Here is a 24732-nt window from a genome sequence, read left to right as displayed (position 1 = left end):
GCGTTAAAACCCTACAATCAATCAATCAATAGAACCCGTCGTCGTTCAAGGTGAGGACACATCTCCTGACATGGTCACCCCCGAGCGGAGATGCCTAGAATGCTACCGCCAATCTGAAGGAGCATCAAAGTGCTAAACCCCCCTCCTCAACATTCAAGCAGGATAACTTCTCGCCACAGCCTCGCAAGGCAATCCCACCACTTAGTTACCGAAGGAACGCCTCAAAATATTCTCTTCCCTCGTAACAACCTTTGTGTTACAAAGGCCGGCATGGCCAAAATCCGAGAGGCCATCCTTCGAGCTTCTCTTCTTCAAACTAACGAAGCGGGAGCAGACATAATGCGCACATATCCAGTAAAGAATATCGTAGTAGTAAGCACGCCGAGACTTGAGAAAGCAGAGAAATACAATGCTTTTGCTTCTCTCTCTCTCCATGACCAAGAATGCATGACTACCTTTTATGCGGCCACCCCTGAAGTTACATCTAAATGGGTCATTCACAGAATCTCCGCCTACGACTCCCCCGAAGGCATCACAGCAATTATCATACACTTGGACAACCCGACAGTTCTACAGGCGCACCGCATCGTTGCAACAACACCGTCCTTATTGTATTTGAAACCTTTCGTGTGCAACATTACCTCTACTACTGAGGAGCAGAGTACCGCTGCCACATTCATCGAAGGAAGACGGAAGCCTGCTTAAGCGGGATTCACACGACGGAGAAACCTTCTCATTTTGGCCCGCGGTACCCGCTCACGTGACCGGTTTTAGGCTCCGCCCCTCGGTGGGGATAGCCCGCGGTGGCTCCGTGAAAGAAAATGCCTCCGCATGTTTTCGCTCGACGGCGGTGGCCCTCGGCGGGGAATGGAACCAGTTCCTGGGCGCTTTCGTCTGCTAGTCACTCCGCGTAGCTCCGCGCGTGTGGATGCGCCGCCAGGCCGGATAATCCGGTCACGTGCTGTTGACGTCACATACCCGTCCGCCTCCGTGAGAGGGTTTCTCCGTCGTGTGAATCCCGCTTTATCATGTGGGGCTTTCGGTGACCCAGCCGATGTCTGTCCTAATCCTGACCCTTTTCTTCGCCAACAGTGCGGTGTCCAATCCTCTCCAAGTGACCAACACTCTTGCGAACCCAAGTGCGTGGTGTGTGAAGGCCGCCACGTAATGGGTGATAAACTGTGTAAGCAACGTTTTTAGCCGCCATTACACCTTCCACATCCACGCACCTCCTGCACAGAGCGCCACGTTTGTGCCCTTTCCACTGACGCAGCCCAGGAATGGGCTCCAGAAGTCTACTAAAACATGCCATCATACAAAAACGACAGCAGCCACTCAACACAAAGCCCCATCCAGAGCACGTCTAGCGCCGAACACTTCAACGTACGAGCATAGGGCTGGTGATTCACGTGAAAAACCTCGTCAGCTCCCTTCGGTCCGTCACCGGAGGGTGACCTGGTCAGTTGTGGACTCTCCCACTCCTCAAGCTAACGAAACAGCACACCTTAAGCAATTACTGGACATGGTCCTAGCTGAAAACTAAACCCTAAAAACTGAACTCAAACTCTCAAAGCATCCATCAACATCCTATCTCAGCCCTCAGCCTCCACCACGCGGGACGACGCGATGGATACTGAATCCCTCTCTACACCAAACTCACAACCGAAATCCCTCAGTCCCTCGACTAACATCATTTCCCCCCTCCGTCATTTGCTCGTCATCTTTCTCGCACAACCTCTACCTAACGCGACAATGAAGTCGATACCGAATCCCACCCTGCGAAGCGCCGCCCGCCCCTCTCTTCCAAACCTACACCAGAATGCATCACTAAAGAGAAGACGGAATTACAAATTCGAGAAGTCCATTCCAATCTAGCTGAAACGGTAGCTAAACAGTTGGAACCTCTTGCCGAACTTTCCGATAACGGACTTCAATTCTCAAATGAATGTATTTGTTGAGTGACTGTATTTGTAGCCAACTGTTCACGACCATCCGCATAATCCAAAAAATTTTCCAAACTCTACGACCGACCCAATACCCCCGCCACTTCTGATAATGGAGGTACAGAACATTATCAGCACCACATAGAATTTAAATGCTTAGGCCCCCCCGCAGATGTCATTTGCCTGCAGGAGACGGGCTGTGTGTCAAAATTTGCCGGGTACAAATTCTTTCCAAACAGCTACCCCCGACCTCGTGAAACGGCCATCCACGCCCATCGTAACTTCCCAGTAATAAAACACGACCTTCAGCTTCCCATACACATCGACCATGTTTTTATCGAGGTCATTCCAGGTCATTATCGAAGTCATTCCAGGTCATTCCAGTATAAAAAATATATAGCAGCCGCCGACTACAACACCGTTTCCACCTACTCTTTAAACAAACAATCACACTGGCAGGCGACACCCCCTCGTAGTAGTAGGCGAGTTTAACGCCCACCACCCCGCCTGGGGCTACCGAAGATAAAATATCAAAGGGCGCCGTCTCTGTTTACACTGCCAACTGGAAGGTCTCACCTTACTGACTTACCCCGCATACGCAACTCGCTTAGGAAATAGCCTGTGCAAGGACACCTCTCCCGACCTCACCTACAAAAAAAAATTCCCCCGCATTTCCCCGAAGGGGAGTATGAGGAAGTGCGAAGCACGGGGTGATGCTATGAGGGGGAGTTTTTTGAAGTTTGGTGGCATTTTGCCCGTTAGTTACATTAACACCCCCTCGTGATCACGTTCGGCTTAACACGCCTCGTTTGTCCCTCTGCGGAAATCTTGGGGAATTAACTTGTATGTTCGAGAGGAGGAGCACACCGCACCGCAGCGCACCGCAGCTGCGAAGCGCCGACCGGAGTGAAGGGAGAGGAGGCGCAGTCACGTGAGAGAATGCAGAACTAGCGGGTTTGTAGTATCACGTGTACACCACGCAGTTATCAAGCCGCTATAACGCCGCTGAGTCGCGAACGCACGCCGCTGACGACGTAGTTTGAATGCGTTAAAGATCTAAGGCGCGTTAGTAACACTGATATCAGCGTCGCGTCCGTGGCTTAGTCGGTAGAGCGGCGCGGCGGCCGCAAAGTCCTCGGATCGAAACCTGGCGCCGGATGCTGTTTTTTTTTATATAGTGTAGTGGCCTGGCTGGCGCGCCGAGAGAGGGTGTTGCGAGCTGGAGAGTAGTGAAGGGGCTTTAGGAGAGCAGGCGAGGGGGGAGAGGAGGCGCTATGCGAGCGCCCTCACGCTTCGGAAATCCGGCGCCGTTGCTAGGCACGGTAGCTAGCTCCGTTGCTAGGCTGCGGACGGAGGACGGCGGTGGAAGCAGGAGTAGGCCCGACTAAGAAGTGCTTCGCACTTAAAAACGCTCATCCCTCCCCCATCTTGTCCAACACACAAGCCGATCTAGGCAGCGACCATGAAACTATTAAAATTGAAATGGGTCTACCGTCAATATGACCCAATCAAAATAAACAAGCCCGAATAATAAACTGGGACACATTCAGGGCACATAAAACCAAACATCGAACCCCCCCAGCACCCGTTTTCATCGCTAACCTTGCAAGGTGGGAAGAAGCTCTACACGAACGCCTACGCCACTCTATACAAACAGTAAACATCCCAGCAGATTCGCCTTAACTTGACTCCAAACTCGCCCACATGTGCCAAGCAAAGGCTAGTCCCCAGGAACGCCTCTTTAAACAGCGGCACAATCGAACCCTTCGATAAAAATAGCTGCTCTCGACTGTGATATTAAAAAATACACCCATCAGCTCCTCACTAATGACTGTCATTCCGCATGCGAAGCTTTCAACTCGCACTTCAATCTTTCGGAGATGTGGAACATTCTGAAACACCTTATTGACCCCTCTTCCACACGCACCACACAACGCCAACTCGTATCCCACATCATACTGATGTATGATGTGGGATACGAGTTGGCGTTGTGGGGTGTGTTCACTGGTAGTGACACCGAACTCCTCGACTATATTCAGAATAAATACGCTCCTGCTTGCCTAACGCTAACTCGATAAAGTTACGGTGGGGATCCCAACCCAGAGTTGGATGCACCCATAATGGAGGCGGTTGTGCACGCCGCCATCCAACAGCTGAAAACGAAATCGTCCCCGGGCTCAGTCAGAACAACAAACAAGTTACTTCGGAACATAAATGACCCTACCATCGCCGACGTGCCTACACTTTTGAATAAATTTTGGGAGAACGGAGGGGAACTCCGACTTCAATGGAAGACAGCCAAAACCGTTCTTATTCCCAAACCGGGGAAGCAGACGCACATCGTTCACCTCCGACCCATATCATTAACATCGTGTCTAGGCACGCTCTTAAAGTACGTCGTTTTCACGCGGCTCAACAGTCACATCAAAAAGCACTACCTGCTTCCTCCCTTCATGCTGGGTTTCCCACACCAGCTCTCTACTCAAGACGTCATGCTACAAGTAAAACACCACATAGTATATGCTCGATTCAGTTTTGCACATAACACCAAGGCGATCTTGGGCCTCACATTAACGTGGGCGCTCGACTCCGTTAGCCACTCGGCAATCCTGGAGCGAGTAGCCGCGGCTGGAGTCGGTACGCGAGGTTAGAACCCCATTTCTAATTTCCTCAGGGGTTGCACAGCCACACTCACCCTTGGACAATTACTACACCCCCATCCCCACGGTAGCAAAGGTACCGGTTCTTTCCCCCTTCTTTTTAATGGCCCTACTAGGTTTATCCCCGCTTCTCTACGCAATGGCCGACCAACACCACATCATAAACCCCTACGACATCACCTTGTCGGTTACTAGAGGATCTGATGATCACATGCAAGATACCTTTCAAACGGCAACTGAATATTGCCGAAGCGTATGCTGCCTCTCGTGGTCTGTCCTGCTCCGCAACAAAATAAGAGCTTCTTCTATACAGGCCTAAAAGACCTGGAAAAGAACCACCATTTCACTCCCCCTCATACAAGTCACTACCTCTAACGGCCAACCCATTCCGATAGTTCACTGCATACACTACACGAAATTATCGAGTTCACATAGTTCACATAATTCACAATCATCATCATCATCACCAGCCTATCTACGCCCACTGCAGGGCAAAGTCCTCTCCCATTATTCTCCAATTACTTTGGTCCTGTGCTAACTGTGACCAATTTATCCCCGCAAACTTCTTGATCTCATCTGCCCATCTAACTTTCTGCCGCCCCCTGCAACGCTTGCCTTCTCTAGAGATCCACTCTGTTCCCCTAATGACCAGCGGTTATTCTGCCTTTGCATTACATGCCCTGCCCACGTCCATTTCTTCTTCTTAATTTCTACTAATATGTTTTTAACACCAGTTTTCTCCATGACCCACTCCACAATACACTACACAATACACATTTCACAATACACTACACGAAATTATCGAAGCCCAAAGGGTCTCGCAACTTGAGCGACTCACGAGGAATGACACTGCACGCCACATTCTTCAGACTTATGGCCTCAGTCACCCCACTATCTCTGATACCTGCGTGGTCATTCCCCCAGCAAATTGGGACCAACTGGTTATCCCACCCTCCCTAAACACATGCACCCGGTTCATAACAAGTAAAGGCGCCGAGCGAGAGCAGAGGCTTTACACAAGCAACACTTTTCCAACTCCCAAGTAGCCTACGTGAACGCTGAAGAGTACCGAGGACGCAAATCTATGACAGCGCTCGTAGTTGATTCATCTCACCGAACACTGGCTGCCCTCTCCATCCCTACTCAATTTCCAACAGTAGCAGAAGAAATGGCTATTGCTCTTGCCATTATTTCCAGGCCTAAGATTACTAATAGAATAGTACACTCCAAATCTGCCATTACCAATTACTCCAACGTCCGAGTTGACCCCCGAACTGTACGTCTTCTCCTGCAGGCACGCAAATTCCCGAAACGAAAAAATCTATAGATCGTTTGGGCACCGGGCCACTCCGAACGCCAAGGAAGTGAAGTGGCACAAGAGGTCGCTCAAAAACTGGTAATCCGAGAGCCCAGTGACGCTGCAGAATCTCCTCAACCGTTCTCCCGTAGCGAACACCTTTTGACCTACCGATTGGTTCTCGATCACTACCAACTGTCCAGAGCTCGCTTCACACCACCCGACCCTTCCGTCTCCCGCCGCCACGCTGTTGTATGGCGCCAACTTCAATCATCCACATTTCCCACCCATGCCCTCCTGTCACTCTACTATCCCGAGTTGCACTCTAATCGATGCCCTCGTTGCCATCAATACTTAAACCTACCACATGTGATCTGTTACTGCGAAAAAAAAACCCTTCAAAATCTTAAAAAGCCGCCAATGTTATTACAAATTATGAACGCGGAGCAGTAAGAGGCCGCGATACGCAGTACAGACCCTATGACCCCGGTCTCAATAGCGCAGGTGGCCGCAGACGCCGCAGAGATCTACACGAATCCTGCCGTCACCTGAAATACAGTGAAGTCGTAAACCAGAAAACGGTACCACCCGTGGCAACAATAAAGTTTAATCTGGTCTCATCTGATTGTTAGCTTTGCTAATTACGCGCAAAAACCACTTAGAGATAACACATTGCAATTTCTAGGCAAGAAGGTGCTCTGTATAATAAGATATAATAACAAGAACGCAAGAGTAATTTTATGGTTTAGAAAAACTGATTGTTGCAAGAAGAAACGGGACATCGGTGCCGTCCTTATTTACGGGAAGATCAGGTTTTGCGGGGAGTGAAGTGTTGCACAGAGCATATATAAAGCAGGGAACGGGATCTCTTCCTTCACTGACTTTACCATGATTTCCAGTGAGGTCTAGAGGTCCATGCCTTGTAGACAGACAGGGTACCCATAGGCCTTGCTTGACCAGGCAACTGAATGCCATAGTTCGGGGCTTTTACTGTGCATCTCTCTATATATTACCACGGGTGTTCACTGCTTATGTAGTGGGCTCGGGGTTCGCGGGGTCGCCAATGCCGTCGCATCATATATAGTAAGTACCCCGTGCGGGAACCAGTGAAAAAACAGCCGTGGTGATGGTGACACGGCGGTCCAGCAGTACCCTCGAATATAGAAAACGCGTCATGGTAGGCACACAGACCAGAAATTTCTGATTACTAAGTAAGAGCCGGCCTGCACAAAGGCCTCCGGGTGTGCATGTTTTGTATTCCTCGACTCCAATGTATCTGGCAGCGTATGCCGCAGGAATGCAGGTTTGCCGTGCTTCGCCACACACTGCACTTCCAGCAAAATTTCGCATCCACACCTCTGCTCCAAATAAGCGTTATCCTAATTTGTGCAGCAAGTTGCAATTGGCGGAGGACAAAATTTGATGTAAAAAACAGCAATTATAAGCTGGCATAACGAGATACTTGCGCTTTAATTTAGTGCCTATATAGGTATAGCAGAAACAATGGTGGACAAATATTAACTTTACGAAAGACGTGAACATACAAGCAACTAGAACCACCTTTTGCCCGATGACACAGCCTAACAGAGCTGTCGGGGGTGTTGGGAATGTCCGCAGGGACACTGGTCAATTGGCCGAAGCGCCGCTGCCACTTTAGTAATCCTATATATCGACTTCTACCTGATGGTTCACGGAACGATTACTCACAATCGCAAGAAATTCGCTTTATGTTGATGGAATATAGATGGGTGAATATAAAAAATATAAAATATAAATATAAAAAATATAAAAAATTTGCTGTATGCTTTATGTTGATGGCATATAGATGTGTGAAACGTTTCTTTCACGTGCCTTACGGATATTGCATCTAACGTGGACGCATGGTTGGAGCCTGCACTGATGGGGTGTGACGACGCATGTTCTTGCCAAAATTCTTCCAAAGTCTTCCTGGCACGACGAAGGTGTCGGTGGATTTGTCAGCTTATCAAAGAGAGGGCGGCAATCGGCACGCAAGCTGGTTTACGTAGGAGTCACAATCCAGCATGACGAACTAGTTAAACCAAGCTGGGGTGCTTCAGATAAACCTTCAGCATCATCCTCTAATAAAACATCTAGAGGACACGAAAACATAGACATATCACTTTGAGCGAAATATGTGATTCTTCTTGTACAATATCTCAATGTTCATCGTCTTTATTCACGGTTTCAATAACCGGAAGGAGAACCCATCTATGCATTAAAAAAACCTTATTTTTTGGTAAGCCCTTCTGCGAAGACAAACAAATTTTACTCTGTCTTTGAGTTGTCTAACGGGAGTTTGAGGTACCAATACATAGACCGACAGCACCAATGACCCAGTAATTATTGCTGGACTTTTTTCAGTGTAGATATGACAACGACACAGGCAAAAGCTCAGGATGCCCACCCTTGTGTACCTGTTTGCCCGACGACCCCAAGGACGCACGCGGGACTGGAACGTGTTGGCGGAACATCACAGGTACATATATTCCGAACACGTTCGGCAAATTTCAATCATAATTGGACGAATCTTTTTAACACCTGTTTTTCTAGAAGGCTTTCGGGAAGCAAAAACTTTGAGTCTCTCTAAAAAATGTATCTTACAAAATGTGGCCAATTGCACTTTGTAGCTAAGCAGTTGGCGTTACTTCAGGGGGTGGCTTTCTTACCTACCGTTGTAAATTAAAGTCCATGCATTTGAGTAGACTCTGACGGCCTGCTGGAGTGTTGTAATAAGAAGACTCAAACTCGTTACGTGTTTTCAGTATTAGTTTTTGTATTTTGTTTATTATCATAAATATTCTGCCCTGAGTTGCTTTTGAATAGGGTAAAGGTTTGTCGTTATGGGACTGACGACAACATTTACATACCGACCGCAGGGGTTACCTTCAGGATGAAGGCGAAATGCCCAAACTCCTGTGTGTGAATGTATCGTCGCGCGTGAATATTCACGTATAAAATTTTCTGGAATCCTGCAATACGCCGCTAGAAGCCTAGGTGTACCTTCAGAAAGATACATGTAAAAAGTTGTAAGGTTTTCTAAAAATTGATAGCTAAACCAGTTATAAAGAGCAGCAGACAAAGATTGGCCTAATAAATGTACATATTCTTGTGAAGAAAGTAGTCATTATGAGTAGTATGACATAACCAATAAACAAACACCCGATAAGATATGGCGTCTCCCCCAAAGCCGCGTTTTTAATTTTATCCCCCTTTTTACTTGCGACAATCACAGTGTCTACACTTCCCTCAAATTGCTTTGGCCCGTTTAACAGTATCTAGAAAATACTTATAGTATAATTTTGTATTTGCGGTGTTCATAGTTCTGTTCTACAAAACCCAAAATAAAATCTCAGTTCCGTGTCACGTAACCACAAATAGAGATCAAAGTTATATCCGACGTAACCTGAAATTGAACCAAAGGTACGTTACACCATGTGTCACATGTTATAAATAATACGAAGTTAGTGTCAAGTCCTCAGAAACCAGAAATAGAATAAAAGTTTTGTTTAACATCAGTATCAAGTAAGGGAAACGAACGCCTTGCCGAACCATACTACTGTTACATCAAAGGTAATCAGGGCAACAATATTGCGTTTTCCCTTTTAAAATGCATGATGTTTTTTTAAAACAACACATTCTGTCGCGTTGCGTCTGAACCGCGGTGCGGCGTTTGAAGCGGCCGTCTGTTGTCTGCTTCCGAGTTAGTCGACTAGTCTGGACCATGCATATCACTCGCAAGGGCGCTCAAGTAGGACGGTGAGTTCAAATCCCCCTTTTGTTCTCCGTTTTTTCAAGTCAAAATCTATTGACGTTTTGCTATACCAATGCACAATGCGCTAAGCACTTTGTCAAACCTACTCTATGTATAGTTTTCACAATAGTTTGGACAGGCGTGCCCGCTCGACACCATAATTGTGGACAAAAAGTTTATTTATAGCTCCTTGTGCCGACTGGAAAACATATCTGAAGTTGGTTTCGCGAAAACAAAAATGAAGGAAGTTCACAATAATGCATAAAACTTGAAGGTTGCTAAGCTGTAAGCAACAGTAGTTTTTTCCTCTTTTTCGCCTGACGGCGTTGTTTACGCCTCACGACAATGCGAGGGACCACAGCTGTATGTTCTCCTTCCTCTATCGCACGCGGTCTGCGCCGCCCGTGGCATCGTCGCCATACTTTGTGGCGGGCGCTTAACACGGCAGCGGCGGCCTTCTCACATTCCTCCGCCACCTCCCGCGCAGGGGTCCCGCGGACGTCTCCTTTAATTCTTTGCCTATATCTTCAATGTCACCTATCTCTTCCCGCAATCCGGCCGCTGTTGCGTGCGGGGTGCTTGCCGAAGAGACTGTGGTTTTTCCTCTAGCGCTCAATCGCAACACTGATCACCCCGCGAAGACTGCCCCAATAAGCGTGTGTAGCCTGCGCTACAAAAACTTCCGCTTCGTAAAAAAACTCCCGAAGCCGCTCGTGTGGCAGGTACATCGGACCAGCAGCTGGAAATTTGCAACTTTAAGACTGTTTAAGAGAAATTATTGCCGCTATTGTAGCAGCTTTTTCTGCGGATACTTCGCATGCTGTGAAATAAATTGATTGTCACGTGTTATTTTGTTGAAACAATTGAGCCCATCTTCCCGCGAGGGGGACTCGAGTAAGTGCGTCGCATAGGGGGTGGGTGTATTGCGTTAACGTTTAGTGTTTGGGGAGTTGGTGGTAGTGAATGCGTTGTATCAGCAGCTTCTTGACGTAGTTCGAATGAGTCAAGGATATAAGGCGCGTTCGTAGCCTCCCATTCTGTGTCGCCTTTGTGGCGCAGTGGGTAGAGCAACATGTACGTTGCGTTCCGCCCGCAGGGTCGAGGGATCGAAACCAGGCGCCGGATAGTATTTGTTTTTATATAGTGTAGGGGGAGGGGTGCGGACAACGACGGTGCGGACTACGACGGACGTCAACGCGGGTGACATCGTGAGTTACTGAAATGCTCTGCATTTAAATGTTGTTGTCCTGCCTTTATGTCTATATGCAGAAAAGGTAGAAAACTGAATTTTTATATATCCGTCAGTCGCACATCAGTCGCATATTTTCTTGGGATTTATGACGAATATAAAATAACTTCTATTTTCACTTTTTTAGGTTTTCACAAATTGAAGCCAAATTGAAGCCAAATTTTTTTATATCACATTCTTGGAAACCACGTTGGAGTGCACTTTTTAGTTTTGTAGCTAAGAGCGCCTAGTATAACCACCTAGCTGTATTGCGGGTATATACAAGAGCGGCCTGCAGCAAACGTCTCACTGCTACGTAAGGCGAGAAATGACCAGTACACCTACCAAATATTGAAAGTGAAATGCAAGCGGGATGCTTTCTTGAAATGAACGGTGAATAAGGTAGATAGCTTTTGGATATGTTGCTAAAGCTCTAGGCTTGATATAAATTAATGGTTGTTTTTTCTACTTGGCCTGCCTAACCAACGACTTCAAAAGTGGCCTTCTAAGACCGATTAACCTAAATTATTACAGTAAAACTTACATTTGCTAAGCCACAACACAAATGAGAATCGGTAAAACAAATTGTTGAATTGCACAGATTAAAAATGGTGCCTCTTTTCTGCAATGTGAATATCACTTGCCAGATTTGAAATGCATGCTTGCTTTGAACTGTGCTTCTCGCAACCGCTATAGAACTTGTGCCTTCACTGCAATGTCTGGTTCCCGACAAGCTTAAAAGCAGCGTGGCCTCACACGCTATAGCCAAGGTACTTAGACTAGACGACGTCAGGCAGTCTTAGCAAGAGACACCACCTTTTATGCAAGCCCAAGTCGTCCAAACCATGCTTGAAGTTCGTCGACCCTCATTGGGTTGTGTTGGGGTTTTGGTAGTTGTCTCACGCACTGCAGTAAGTCTTGATCTCCGTAAGTGCCCCAGCAGCATTGTTATGATTTGGGCGGTGGCTTACGGCTCATATATTTTTGAACCCTAAACATACGTATTCGGCTATCCGAGAGTTGAGCGCAGGAGCAAACCTTTCCTTGGGTACCGCCGTGTCTGAGAAACCCACTGTGAGGTCCTTGAAGTGAAAGCTGATCTCGCACATTAAACCCGCACCTCGCTAGTGGCGGTTTTGTTTAGGGTGGGTCCGCTTCATCCCGACACTGTGTATATCTATCACGCTGTGGATGTTTCATTCAGATACTTTTGGTATTTTGCGGTGTTAAATAATCAGCACCGAACACATGCTTTTACCTATACTTTTGCAGGGCCCTAACACCCATTTAGGAGTCGTGGGCATGTCCAAGAGTTGCAGGCAATTATCCCGCATAAACGGTTGGGTCCTGGAAAAGACGGCACCTGTAATAGCGGTTATTTCTCGGTTTAATGGATTGTTTTCGAGTTGTCGCCAATGAGAAATGTCATATCTGACTGCAATAACGCAGGTAGAACACCCATCCCCCTTCAGTAGCTGTCGCTTTCCGCCAAAGCAAACGCGACCTTATTCACTGCGCATCTCGCTGAAGTTGAACACCTCGACGTGGGGAAGACAGGGCCTGGACACAAGGAATAACCAAACAGATGACAGCGTTTTCTTTTGTCTATTTCTTGTCTTGTTTTGATCTCAAGTCACAAGATGTTCAAGAATCACTTCCAACCAGTTCATATGTCGATCTTCCGAAGTTGGACGTCACTTGCCTGTATTTTAAATACGTCATTGTCTTCACAGAGGTCTGGAGATCTTCCTATCAATTCTGTTAGTGTGAGAGTGCCAACATTTGAAAAACAGAAAAAAACAGCGAGACGTGCATTACGATATACATGAGCGAGATATAAGTGGGGTAGCTTTACCAATCCACTCGAAAAGCATATCTATGATGCCTTAAAATGCGGTGCACTTCATTCAGGGTTAGTTTACGGAAACTATGCTCACTCCCCTTGTACTTTCTTAATGTTTAGCTGCAACCGCCACTTCTCATCTTAAGTTGTAGTCAATTGTTTGTTACAGATTACGGCGGCATATCTCCGCAATACTGCTGAAAATCATTTTCTTTACCTCTATAGCCACAACACTGCAGAAATAGTCCAACATATTTCTAAGCCAGCGATAGCGCACAGCATCATATTCAATTTGTGAAAGTTTAAAAAATTGAAGGTGCCTTTTTATTGGTATCTAACTGTACCAAAACGTTCGTGCGACTAGCAATGCAACGCATTGGTTAAATTGAACCGTTATTTTCACGTAACTCAATTTTTACAAGAAATGATGTAAATAAAGAGGGCCCGACGTTTGGCTATTTTATTAAAATGTTTTGAGTTTGTAAACTGTTATATAAAAACAAAATTTCCTAAATATTAAAAATGTCAGTATTCCAGCCAATTTGATAGTATGTAAACTCTTCTAAGAAAAAAAATAGCTGCTGCAGTAGCTGAAACAATTTTTGTTTTATACCTGTAAAAGTATCCAATTTCTAGCGACTCAACCAACACGCTTGCCACCCTAGGTGTATTAGGTAACTTTTCTTCGTTGGGCAATTTTTGTTCACAAAAGTACCCTAAGGTTTATTTTTCGCTGTACGCAAGGAGTGATTTACAAGCTTTCCGTCAAAAGTCAAAATTTAAACAAAATATGCCTGTCTCGTCTCGTTCAAATCAAGAGTACGACATTAGAGACGCAAGGGACAGAACCGTCAAGAAACATTACGTTAAGTTCGATGTAAGTTAAGTAAAAAAGATAAAACTGACGAAGCCAAAATAAAAAGGCAGGTTAACGTTAGAGACATATGGGTGAATATAACGAGTTCATTATGCACATTTTAACTATGAATTCGAACGAATACACTTAACGTCAACACAAAAAGCACTCAAGAAACGGAATTCAACGAAGGCACTGGGCTGTGCCCTCTCTTTTATTGATCCATTTATGGAGTAAAATAATACATAATAATCTACACAATGTAACGACCTATGTAATCTGCGGAATTTTGCTTAAACAGACTACGCTACGATACGAAATGGAAATTAAAAAGCAACACATGCGGGGCGTATCCCTTCAAACTAGCTCAACGAAATAAAGAATGCAGCGGCATTCTCTTTGCTACGTTTTACAATTACGAATTGTATTTGTTAAAAGTGTCCTTGCCATGGGCCCAGTTAACCTAATTATCAATACGAGATAGGCTACAAACTGCCATGGCGCAGACGACACGATCTTTTGTTTTGTTATTGGCGCCTTGCTCCTTTCGTTCGAGTATTGCATATAGAAACGCCATGCAAATACTTACAACGTATGGTCAAGGAAGATTTTTGCATAAAACAACACGACACGCGAAGGAAGTCGAACCCACCTGTCTACAAAAGTCAGCATTCGATTAACGCGTTCAGTGAAAGTCACGCAACACTAGGAGAGATTCTGGGTACTGTTTGAACAATTTACCAAGGCTAGACCGGGTCTGACGTAACGCACAAGGTTCTGTTGTTTTGAATTCACCTGACGTAAAGGCAACAACGTTCTCAAAACGTTTCCTAAATCACACAAGGCCTTACAGTAGTTTGGTTCCGTCAGGTGTCCAATTTCCTTCTTCACGTTGCGTTCAACACTACTTGAAATTCCATCTGATTTACGTTACACGGGACCTAATTTTAACGTGGATTACGTCGGACGCAGCTATAATATCTATTTCATATCGCCCCAGAAGAAACTTCCACGATGGGGAGGAAGAGACTGCTAACTTAACTTTAAGCTTTGTCTCTTTTACAATGGACATACCAGCCATTTTACTTGGTGTTACATCTTAAGCATCTTCTTACATTATTTTAAAATTACGCCGCACGTAATATTTTAAAATTTCAATTCCCCTTAAGCCGAAACAACCCCCAGACAATGCACTTTACATTTTGGAAAAAAAAATTATTTTCACCTATGTTCGGCAGCAGAACCAACCACCTATTTGTCGCTGTTTTTCTTTTCCCCAGGGTAACTTTGGCAAGAGCTCAGGGTCCTCAAGACGCCATCACAAGAGGCACCTGCTTGCGGCACCGCAAGTAGGGTCACTCAACTGGAACATGCTAGGTTGTTCTGGGCGCCAATGACCCACAAAGGCACGGATGTAAATGAACGACAAATACACTTGTAGCTTTGGCACCAGCAGAGCGCCTTAATGCCCTCCCCTAACGTGCACTGCTTCCGACGGCACGTCCTGAGAGCACCTTCTTGAACCTGGAAATACCTGCGAACTACAGGGGGTCCAGTGCACAGATAACTCCCGGAGACGTCAACGACGCAGCTTTTGTAGGTTTACCGCACCATAGCCATACAATAAGCATTCATAAACGAACAGCGATTCCAACGGCACTTCTTCAGCGGTCAGTGATCAAGCCGACACGTTTCGGATATGGTTCGCGGCCTTAGGTTCCAATGGTCACGAGGTATCAATCAAAGACAACACCAGTCTCGCTTGGGGGCAGCATAGCTTTTTAGGGCTCAGCATTATGAGCACTGATTATAGTGGCTATTGCTTACCAGAATATTATAGTCTACACTTGGAGCGACAGTAGACAGTACGCACAGAATGGGAAGGCGCGTCTTGCTGTCAATCAGGCGATGGTGATGCATGGTGATGTCTAGGTTAAAATAGGTCAGGAATTTGGAGCCGAGGATGGGCTGACTGACGTCAGGTATTATGAAGACCCACCGAAAAGCACGCCGCAAACCAAGGTCGAGGGTGAGCGACCGCAGACCATACGTGGCGATAAAAGTAGAGTTCGCTGCACGAAGCGTACGCCCAGGTGACATAGAAGTACGGTCATCCTTGGTGGCTGGTAATACACTGACCTCAGCACCCGTGTCTACAAGGAAGCGCAAAGCAGAAATGCGATCCGTGACCAGGAAAAGGTGGAGAGGTTGTAAGGCGAGGTCACATGCCGCCATCAGTGATCTCGCGTCACGTTTTCCGACCAGCTGCATGGGGAAGTGCAGTGACGGGCGCGGTGTTGGAAAGTTCGATGGTACCAGCAGATAGACGAGCTTCGATGGCTGCGCGAGCAAGAACCTCCCGGAGAAGAACGACGGCTAGGACGTGGGGAAAGAAAGCCGCATTGGCGATCAGAGGACGTCCTAAGCGCTTCAATGGAAGCGGCGAGTTGATCGATCCGAGTCTCTAAGTGGACACGGCCGATGATCCTGCTGTCGAAGCGAGGGCAGCGACTGAGGGAGAAATCCTGCTGTGAACTCTATCGACAAGCTCGGCGGCGCCGTCGAGGGTCAAGTCCCCTGCAGCAGCTAAAAAGATGCGAGTGGACTGTGGCAAGCGCTGCAGAAAAAGCTCCTTTAAAAGTGCACCGTTCAGGTCCACGTTGCTCGCGCCTACGAGCTTTCACATGGTGTTGAGCAGCTCGGAAGGGCGGCGATCTCCAAGTTCTTTGTGGGTGAGAAGGTGCCGGAGGCGCGCGCTCTCGGACGCCGTGGTTCGGTCCAGAATACTGTGCTTGAGCCGCTCGTACGGAGCATCGTTCAAAGATGCACCGATGACGTCTGCCACCTCATCAGCCACCTCAGGAGGCAGGTTGCAAAGGAAGTGGCGAAACCGAGTAGTCTCCGGGGTGACTCGGTGCAGATCGAAAACGGCTTCAACCTGGGCGAACCAAACTAGTGGGGTCTTGCGCACGAAGGTGGGCAGACGGAGCTGTATAAGAGCGACGTCTGGCGGCCGCGAGGAAGCGTCAGGCAGAAGAGGGCCCGAGGGCGCGAGATTGCGGGGGTCGGTCATGCCTTACTCCGGAGTCACCACTGTCGGGAACCGCTGGGTCCCAGCGCAGCGCAAAGAGAAAGTACCAGCGTGGCCGGCTTTCGGAATCGAACTGCCCATGCCGTGCTGGCACACCAAGCACGCGCTGCTCATTTCTTTATTCTCGTCTTTCATATCCGGAACCAAGGCGCCGGCTAAGAGCACCAACCACAGGGCGCTACAATAGTGATAGGTTTGTTGTGTCATTGTGCGCATTGTGTGAATAGAACGTGTATTTTGCACGAAGAGCACTGAAATGAACAGTGATAAATAGACTATGGCGACCAATGGTTCTGGTGAGGGTGAACATTCAGTGCGTGATGGTGAACAATGTGAGGGTGAACAATGGCGGCATGAGAAGTGAGCAGTGGCTGTGCACTTAAGGGTAATCGTCGTATTCATGAGGGAAGTTGGTGAGACGTTTTTGAGAAAACTCTTCAAGAGGAAGCTATTTTGATGAGTCAAGGACAATCCCCGCAATGACGCCCCACAGAAGGTCGTAGAAATACAGGAGGAAGACAGATGAAGCCAGATGCGCCGTGGAGACCGTGGATTCCGGAACAGGCAGGCGTGACGCTACCCAAGGAACAGACGTCACCACATAAGCCTGCGTGGGAGCTGGCCGACGACGCATAGGCTCCGGTCTCCCGACACTCCGCCAACCCACGCCTTGGTGGTTCATGCGGCGACGGGCGCATGTTTGCGCTCAGCGGGACCGCACCATGGTCTTGCGTTACGACGACCACAGTAACGGCGGCGCTCCGGAACCGAGTCACACAATCACGACGACAACACCTAGGCACTACCTCTTCATGACAGCTTCATGACAACAACGCAGACGACTAGGATGGGAAACTAACGCAAAGGTTTGTAAGAAGCAAATGGGAGAAATGTCATCGAGGAACTTTGGAAGAGAGAATTGCAACAGTCGAGGAGATGCGTGTGGAATTTGACGAGAGAAATCACCTGAACTAGGTGAACACATCTCTCCACAAACAAGACAATAAAATGGACACTGAAAAGTCCCGATGGTACAACCAAAAACGAAAGTGACTTCATTTACGTGACAACCCGGGTATCATGCAAGACGTAGAGATGATAATAATATTCGGAGCAGCGATCCAAGGATCGTTAGATGCAAGCAAAGGCTCAAATTCAGAAGAGAAAAACGAAACTTGTGAAAAGAAAAACTCCGCATAGAATTATAGGTTTAAAAGAACTTTTCAAAACAAATTATAGTTTTTGAGCGGCCAGAACGAGTTCAAAGGAGACTGTTTATATGGCAACATCACAGCGGCCCTCAGTGAATCAGCAGGAGCTGTGACAGAAGCAGCGTCCAGAGAACAAACTTGAAAACTAAAAAAACCACGGACCTAACGGCTAAACAATAAAGCGTGAAAGTTTCAAGTATGGTCGATCAGGTTGAAATGGAGGAGCAGTCAAAACTGATTAAAAAAAGCAAGGGACGTTCTGGCATGCAGCATGGCAGTGACCGAGGAGACGGTGTAAATAGGAGGATGCGAAAAAGAAACTAAGACCATGCTAGCCATTAGCAAAGATAAGATGTACGCAATCATATATGAGCAGCAAAACATTACACCCAACTTATAAATGGAACGTAGGAAGCATAACAATTATATGCCAAGCTGTTTGCCAGCGACGTTAGATCCGAGGAAGCAACTGCGAATACAAGCTGAACTGGCGATGTCCCACTTATAAATAAACAGTTGGATTGAAAAGCTCTCAAAGGCACGAAATAGGCAAAACTGCAGGTGGAAAGGGCGTAAGCGCACATGTTTTGAAGGAGGGAGGAGTTATTGTACAGCAAATGCTTTCTGTACTATTTGAGGAATCCTTCAAGACTCAAAAAGTGCCTATAGTCTGGAAAAACGCCGACATCATTCCCATTCATAACAAGGGAGATAGCAAGGACCTAAATAATTACAGGCCCATTATCCTACTTTCAGTTTTTTAAAATCTGTTTACCCAAGTTAGCCGCATAGGTGACAACCTGGATTCCCATCAACCCAGAGGACAGGTTGGGTTTAGAAAAGGCTACTTAAAGGAGCCATGAAGACAAAACACAAGTTGGGTTTATAAGAAAGGCTGCTTAGTCCCGATAACAATGATACCAATATCATCGCAATCTTCGAAATAATAACGGAGATATGAAAGAAAACGTGTGAAGCAGTCGCGACCCCCTAGTCAATTTCCCGCAACTGTTCTATGACGCCACGGAACCTTGTTTGTGCGATTGGCGGCCGCCTAACTGACCTGTCGCGACGACACATGACTGGACGTCTGTAATGGGGCCTCTAGTTTCATTTGACCGCATCACTTGAATGGTAACCTGCAGTTAACGCACTGAACATTATGTTTTATTGTTGGCCCGTCTGACGTCATTCTTTCTCATAACACGTCACTGTGGCGCAAAATTTGAAAGTTTTTAAATACTTCTTGCTTTTTTTTCGTTAAAAAAACATCTTTTGTGGCTGTAATGAGGCTGAGTGAGATACTGAATCCTAGTTCTTTCAAATTAAATGAAGTTGTACTTTCTCTTCATGGCTCCTTTAACCATGGATCACATCTATGTCGTCAACCAAATGCTAGAACATTCCGCAGAGTGCACTGATTCCCCTTACATGACTCTTATATAATAGTAGAAAAGGTTTTATTCCGTACCCACCAAAGCCGGTGTACAGAAACTAAAACATCATGCAAAAGTGAAAACGCGCATCGGACTTCCACAAGGGATATAAAAGAAATGCACGGTCGTCCCCTTCCACAAGCAAAGTGAAAACTTGTATCTGAAAGGGAGGCAGCCAGACAGATACCAGCTCTCCAAAACTTCAGCATGTCTGGGGGGTGTATTTGGGATGCTTGACAGAGAAAACATCTAATCAGGGTAAACGAGGGATAGTTTAGCAATTTGAGGTTTGCGGACGACGTAGTCTTAGTCAGTGGGACTGCAGAAGACATGCATACAATGCTTGACGAACTAAAATCTTAGAAAGCACGGCCATGGGATAAAAAAATAAATATTTATAAATCGAAAGTAATATAAAATAAACTTGCCAAGAACGTCTTTTTCAGCCTAACGAAACGCTAGAGGAAGTAACAGAATACAAATACCTCGGACAAATGGGTAGGGATAACCCGAACCACAACAGAGAAAAACAGTAGCGAATACATATGTGCTGTGGCACCCACGGCAAGCCCTCCCAAATAATAAAATAAGCTACCTCTCTCGATATAAACAAACATCTACAACCAGACCATCCTGCCGGTGAAGGCTTACGGAGCTGAAACTTGTACCATTATAAACGACTATTAAGTAATTGTGCATTGGCTCAACGTTCCGTGGAACAAAATATGTAATGAATAACACTCAGGGACATGAAACGAGGTGCCTGGATAAGAAAAGAAACAATTGTGGACGATATCATAGTTAAAATAAAGAAAACGAAATGGACAGCGGCTGTGCTTGTAGTGGGACGAATCGACAACCGGTGGACAAGTAGCGAAACAGTTTGGATACCAACAGAAGGATCTAAAAAAAGGTAAGGCGAATAATCATGAAGGAATAAAATAGGGAACTTTGGGGGCAAACTTGGACTCTAGTAGTGCAGGACTGGTGTTAAACGGTTTATGTGAGAGGCCTTTCTGCCCCTGTTAGTTTTCACAATACAAAAGGGCTTTTATTCGCCGATTCAACTTTTTAATACAAAATAATATTGCCGCGAACCATGCATTGGGTTTGTTTATTTGTGTTTTGCTTTTGCAGCCCGGCTGCGAAGGCCTGTATTATCGCTGTTGTCTCTGTGCCAAGGGAGGCACGTGTTCCATTCTTTCTTTCTGTACCGCATGTGTTACCTCTTCTGATAGGTAGAGCGTTCCGAACGCATGTGAACACCAAAACAGACGACTGGGCGAGTTGGTACGTTGTCTTGCTTGGTAACAGCGCAAATAAAACAGGACACAAAAGGAAGAAGGAACGGCGCTGTGTCAGCGCCATTCCTTCGCTGTGTCCAGCGCAGTTACAGCGCTGTGTCAGCGCTGTAAGTTAGCGCTGTGTCAGCGCTGTAAGTTAGCGCTGTGTCAGCGCTGTAAGTTAGCGCTGTGTCCGTTCCTTCTTCCTTTTGTGTCCTGTTTAATTTGCGCTGTTACCAAGCAAGGCATGTGAACAGCCTACAATATTCTTCGTTGATCTACAGTGTTCTCGGTACAATTAAACTGTTCCAGAAACCCTCGCGCCGAGTGATAAATTCCTGCTGAGCAGATGCGGCGGCATTCTTATCGCCGACACTAGTATATGAACGCCACTTTGTTGACAGCTGTTTCTGCGTTTGTGTATTCTTTGAGTTGTTAGGGGAGCACAAGTTCGCTCTAATAAACGCGTTTTTCTTCAAGATAGCTGCGTCTTCTTTGGCTACGTGACATCTGCTGGAGGTTATAGGTACGCACCCCTTATGCTATCAACAACCTCTGGAAGCCACCAAGCCAGTCCAACTAGAGCCAGCCGCCGACTGCAAGGCCTCCCGCCCGAGCTTGGACTACTTCCAGATAAAATGAAGCCGGAGGACGTCACGACCGGTGGTGCTATAAACAACGCATCCACGATGACCAACGCATCGAGCACAACCGTAGTTCTGGAGCAACCCCTTGAACAACCATCATTCCATGGATAACCTGTGGAAGATCCTGATGAATGGCTGGAGTATCCTGAGAGGGTCCGAACGTTTAATCGATGGGATGACGATGAAACACTGAGGCAAGTGTTTTTCCACCTTAAAGACTCCGCACGGATTTGCTTCGAGAACCACGAACGTACGCTGACAGCCTGGGAGTTATTCAAAACCGAGCTCTCGGAAACGTTTCTACTCTGGTACGCAAAAAACGGCCCGAGCAGCTGCTGCAGACCCGCACGCAGCATCCCAATGAAAGCGTGCTCGTGTTCGTTGAAAAGATAAGTGACGTTTTCACCGTGAGGACCCGGAAATAACTGAAAAAGAAACTGAGGCTCCTAATGCGCGGGGTTAAGCAAGAGCTCTTCGCATGGCTTGTCCGCAACCCTCCGAAGACTGTGTCCGAATTGGCGTCTGAGGCGGCCGCGTTGGAGAAGACACTAGAAATGCGAACGAGGAAGTATGACCGTCCCATTAGTGAGCTTGCTGCGGACACGATCGATGCCGGGGCTCTAAGCTCTGACACACTACGTGAGACAATCCGTGCTGTCGTCAGCGAAGAACTGCGGAAACTGTTTCCAACAACACCGCCACCCCAATTCACCTCTATGAGTGACGTGATCCGGGAAGAAATTCAACTCGCTTTGGGGAGTTCTACGCTTTACGAAGTACCACGTGAGCCTCAAGCTATGACCTACTCCGCGGTTGTTCGTCGATCCCGCCCTGCACCAATCCGTCATACAGAGGTCCCGCCATACCACCGTGCACTGTCGCCCTGCCGACCCCCTGCACCCCAAAACCAGACTCCGAGGAAGACGGACGTATGGCGAACCGCCGATAATCGTCTGCTGTGCTACCACTGCAGAGAAGCCTATCACATCTATCGTCGCTGCCCGTACAGGCGACAGAGACTGCTTGGTTTCTCTGTCGCTGGCCCACGACCCCGACCCGGCCAGCGCCCATCTGAGATAGACGGATACCTGGCCAACACCAACCGAGGACCAGCCCACTTCAATTGACCACCGTCGCCCTACCCATACCAGTCGCCCAACCGCCGTAGCAGTGCCGATTTCGTACATGGAAGGTCCCCCAGCCCACTCGGGGGAACTAAAAGCAGAAACTCTTGGAGGTAAAGTTCCACAATCGCGGAACAATGAAATTCCTCCAACGACGCTATGACCCGCTGAAGATCATCATATACAACATGCCCTCAGCCGACTACCCGATCCAACCCGGACGTGACTCCCGAAAACGACGACGACACAAACCGATGCATACCCGAAATGACAGCCTGTCGCTGAGAAGACGATGATCATAACGACGCATAGTGCCCGACCATCAACACGCACACGACGAGATTGGACACCCCGACGCAACCAAAACTCGAGGAAAGCGGCGTCCGACATCAAGTTGTCCATCGATGGCCTTGACGTAGTTGCCGTCATCGACACCGGAGCCCAATACTCAGTAATGAGCGAGACGTTCGCGTCCAAGCTGAATAAGTTACAAGATGGGGTGGTCCGCACATACGCATAGCAGGAGGCCACTTCGTGACGCCAAGTGGAACGTGCGCATCCCGTGTCACCTTAGACGGCACGACGTACCCTGCCGCATTAGATATCGTGCCTAACTTCTCCCGCGACGTAACTCTCGGAATGGAGTTTTTGACATATAACGGTGAATAATTTATCTACAGGCCAAGTCTGTAACTTTTGCCACCGATCACTCCACGACGCCGCAGCCGCACCCCGAACACAGTGCTTCTATAAGGATCACCGACCATCACGTCACCCTACCACACCGCGTAAGCTTGATGATCACCATCTACTGTGGCGATCCTGCTCCCAACATCGACGCTATTGTATAGAGTGACCAAATTTTGCTCCTCGACCGTGGTGTCTCCATCCCAAGAGGCATTGCGACTGACCTTATAAGAAGACCGACCTTATAAGCTTCACAGGAATACCCTGCATCGCCACCGTTTGAATAAAAAAAACGTGTGCCAGCGCTGAGCAAGCAAGCTCGGAAGCATGACGGTACACGAAAGGGTCAACTTTTTCAAAAGAACGAGAAGCAAGAGGAGGCAAAGTGGCTCAGACGCATGTACTGGGTAGCAAGTCCTCGGGCTGCAGGTGTGCAGATGAAGAAATGGGGACACCTCGTGCAACCTCAAGTGACAGTCTAGCCAAAGGTTTTGAATGGACACGACGGCAAGAATTAAAATAACAGGTGGCTGCAAACATGGTGAAAACTTGACTGGGAAGACAGCTTTTGTGTTGTAGTACATTACTGGTTGTAGGTATTTAAGCTAGAGAAGGACTGTTGGATATATGTATAGAATTGTAAGTTGGTCCTTACTGTAGATTAACTGAGAATTACCATATTTTCTAGACGGGATAGTGGTGTGTTATTGTGAAGTGCGATATGTTTAGAGGAGTGGTTGAGGGGGAATCGGTTGTCAGGGCACGGTATGAGTAACGTGTTGTGTGAGAGATATGGCGATAGGTTGGTTGGGTCATTACTAAACATTGTATGAATAGAACGTGTATGGTGCGCGAAGAGCACTGAAATGAACTGCTACTGTCCGGAGGCCGCGAGGAAGCGTAAGGCAAAAGAGGGCCCGAGGGTACGAGGTTGCGGGGGTCGGTCATGTCTTAGTCCAGAGTCACCACTGTCGGGAACCGCGGGGTCGCAGCGCAGCGCAAGAGAGAAAGTACCAGCGTGGCCGGCTTTCAGAATAGAACTGCCCGTGCCGTGCTGGTGCACCAAGCACGCGCTGCTCATTTCTTTATTCTCGTCTTTCATATCCGGAACCAAGGCGCCCGCTAAGAGCGCCAACCACAGGGCGCTATAATAGTGATAGGTTTGTGGTGTCATTACTGCGCATTGTGTGAATAGAACGTGTATTGTGCACGAAGAGCTCTGAAATGAACAGTGATAAATAGATTATGGCGACCAGTGGTTCTGGTGAGGGTGAGCAATCAGTGCGTGATGGTGAACAATGTGACGGTGAACAATGGCGGCATGAGAAGTGAACAGTGGCTGTGCACTTAGGGCTAATCGTCGTCTTCATGAGGGAAGTTGGTGAGACGTTTTTCAGAAAACTCTTCAAGAGGAAGCTATTTTGATGAGTCAAGGACAATCCCCGGAATGACGCCCAAAAGAAGGTCGTAGAAATACAGAAGGAAGAGAGATGAAGTCAGATGCGGCGTGGAGACCCTGGATTCCGGAACAGGCAGGGGTGACGCTACCCAAGGAACAGACGACACCACACAAGCCTGCATGGGAGCTGGCCGACGACGCATAGGCCCCGGTGTCCCGACACTCCACCAACCCACGCCTTGGTCGTTCATGCGG

The 24732-nt window shown here is 47.4% G+C and overlaps 1 long non-coding RNA gene across 1 annotated transcript in view; it reads left to right on the top strand.

The window, feature by feature from the left end:
* Positions 1–15042, top strand: part of LOC144145632 (uncharacterized) — a 35725-nt gene extending 20683 nt beyond the window's left edge. Inside the window, exons 3-4 of the long non-coding RNA XR_013317544.1 lie at positions 8283–8397; positions 14880–15042. This is a non-coding gene — a long non-coding RNA (uncharacterized LOC144145632). The remainder of the gene's footprint in view (positions 1–8282; positions 8398–14879) is intronic.
* Positions 15043–24732: the final 9690 nt, after the last annotated feature.

Source organism: Haemaphysalis longicornis, unplaced genomic scaffold, assembly GCF_048455015.1.
Source record: "Haemaphysalis longicornis isolate Haplotype H1 unplaced genomic scaffold, Haemaphysalis longicornis Haplotype H1 scaffold_7, whole genome shotgun sequence".
Lineage (NCBI taxonomy): Eukaryota > Metazoa > Arthropoda > Arachnida > Ixodida > Ixodidae > Haemaphysalis > Haemaphysalis longicornis.
Note: the sequence above shows the minus strand (reverse complement) of the source record. Positions and strands in the feature narration are given on the sequence as shown.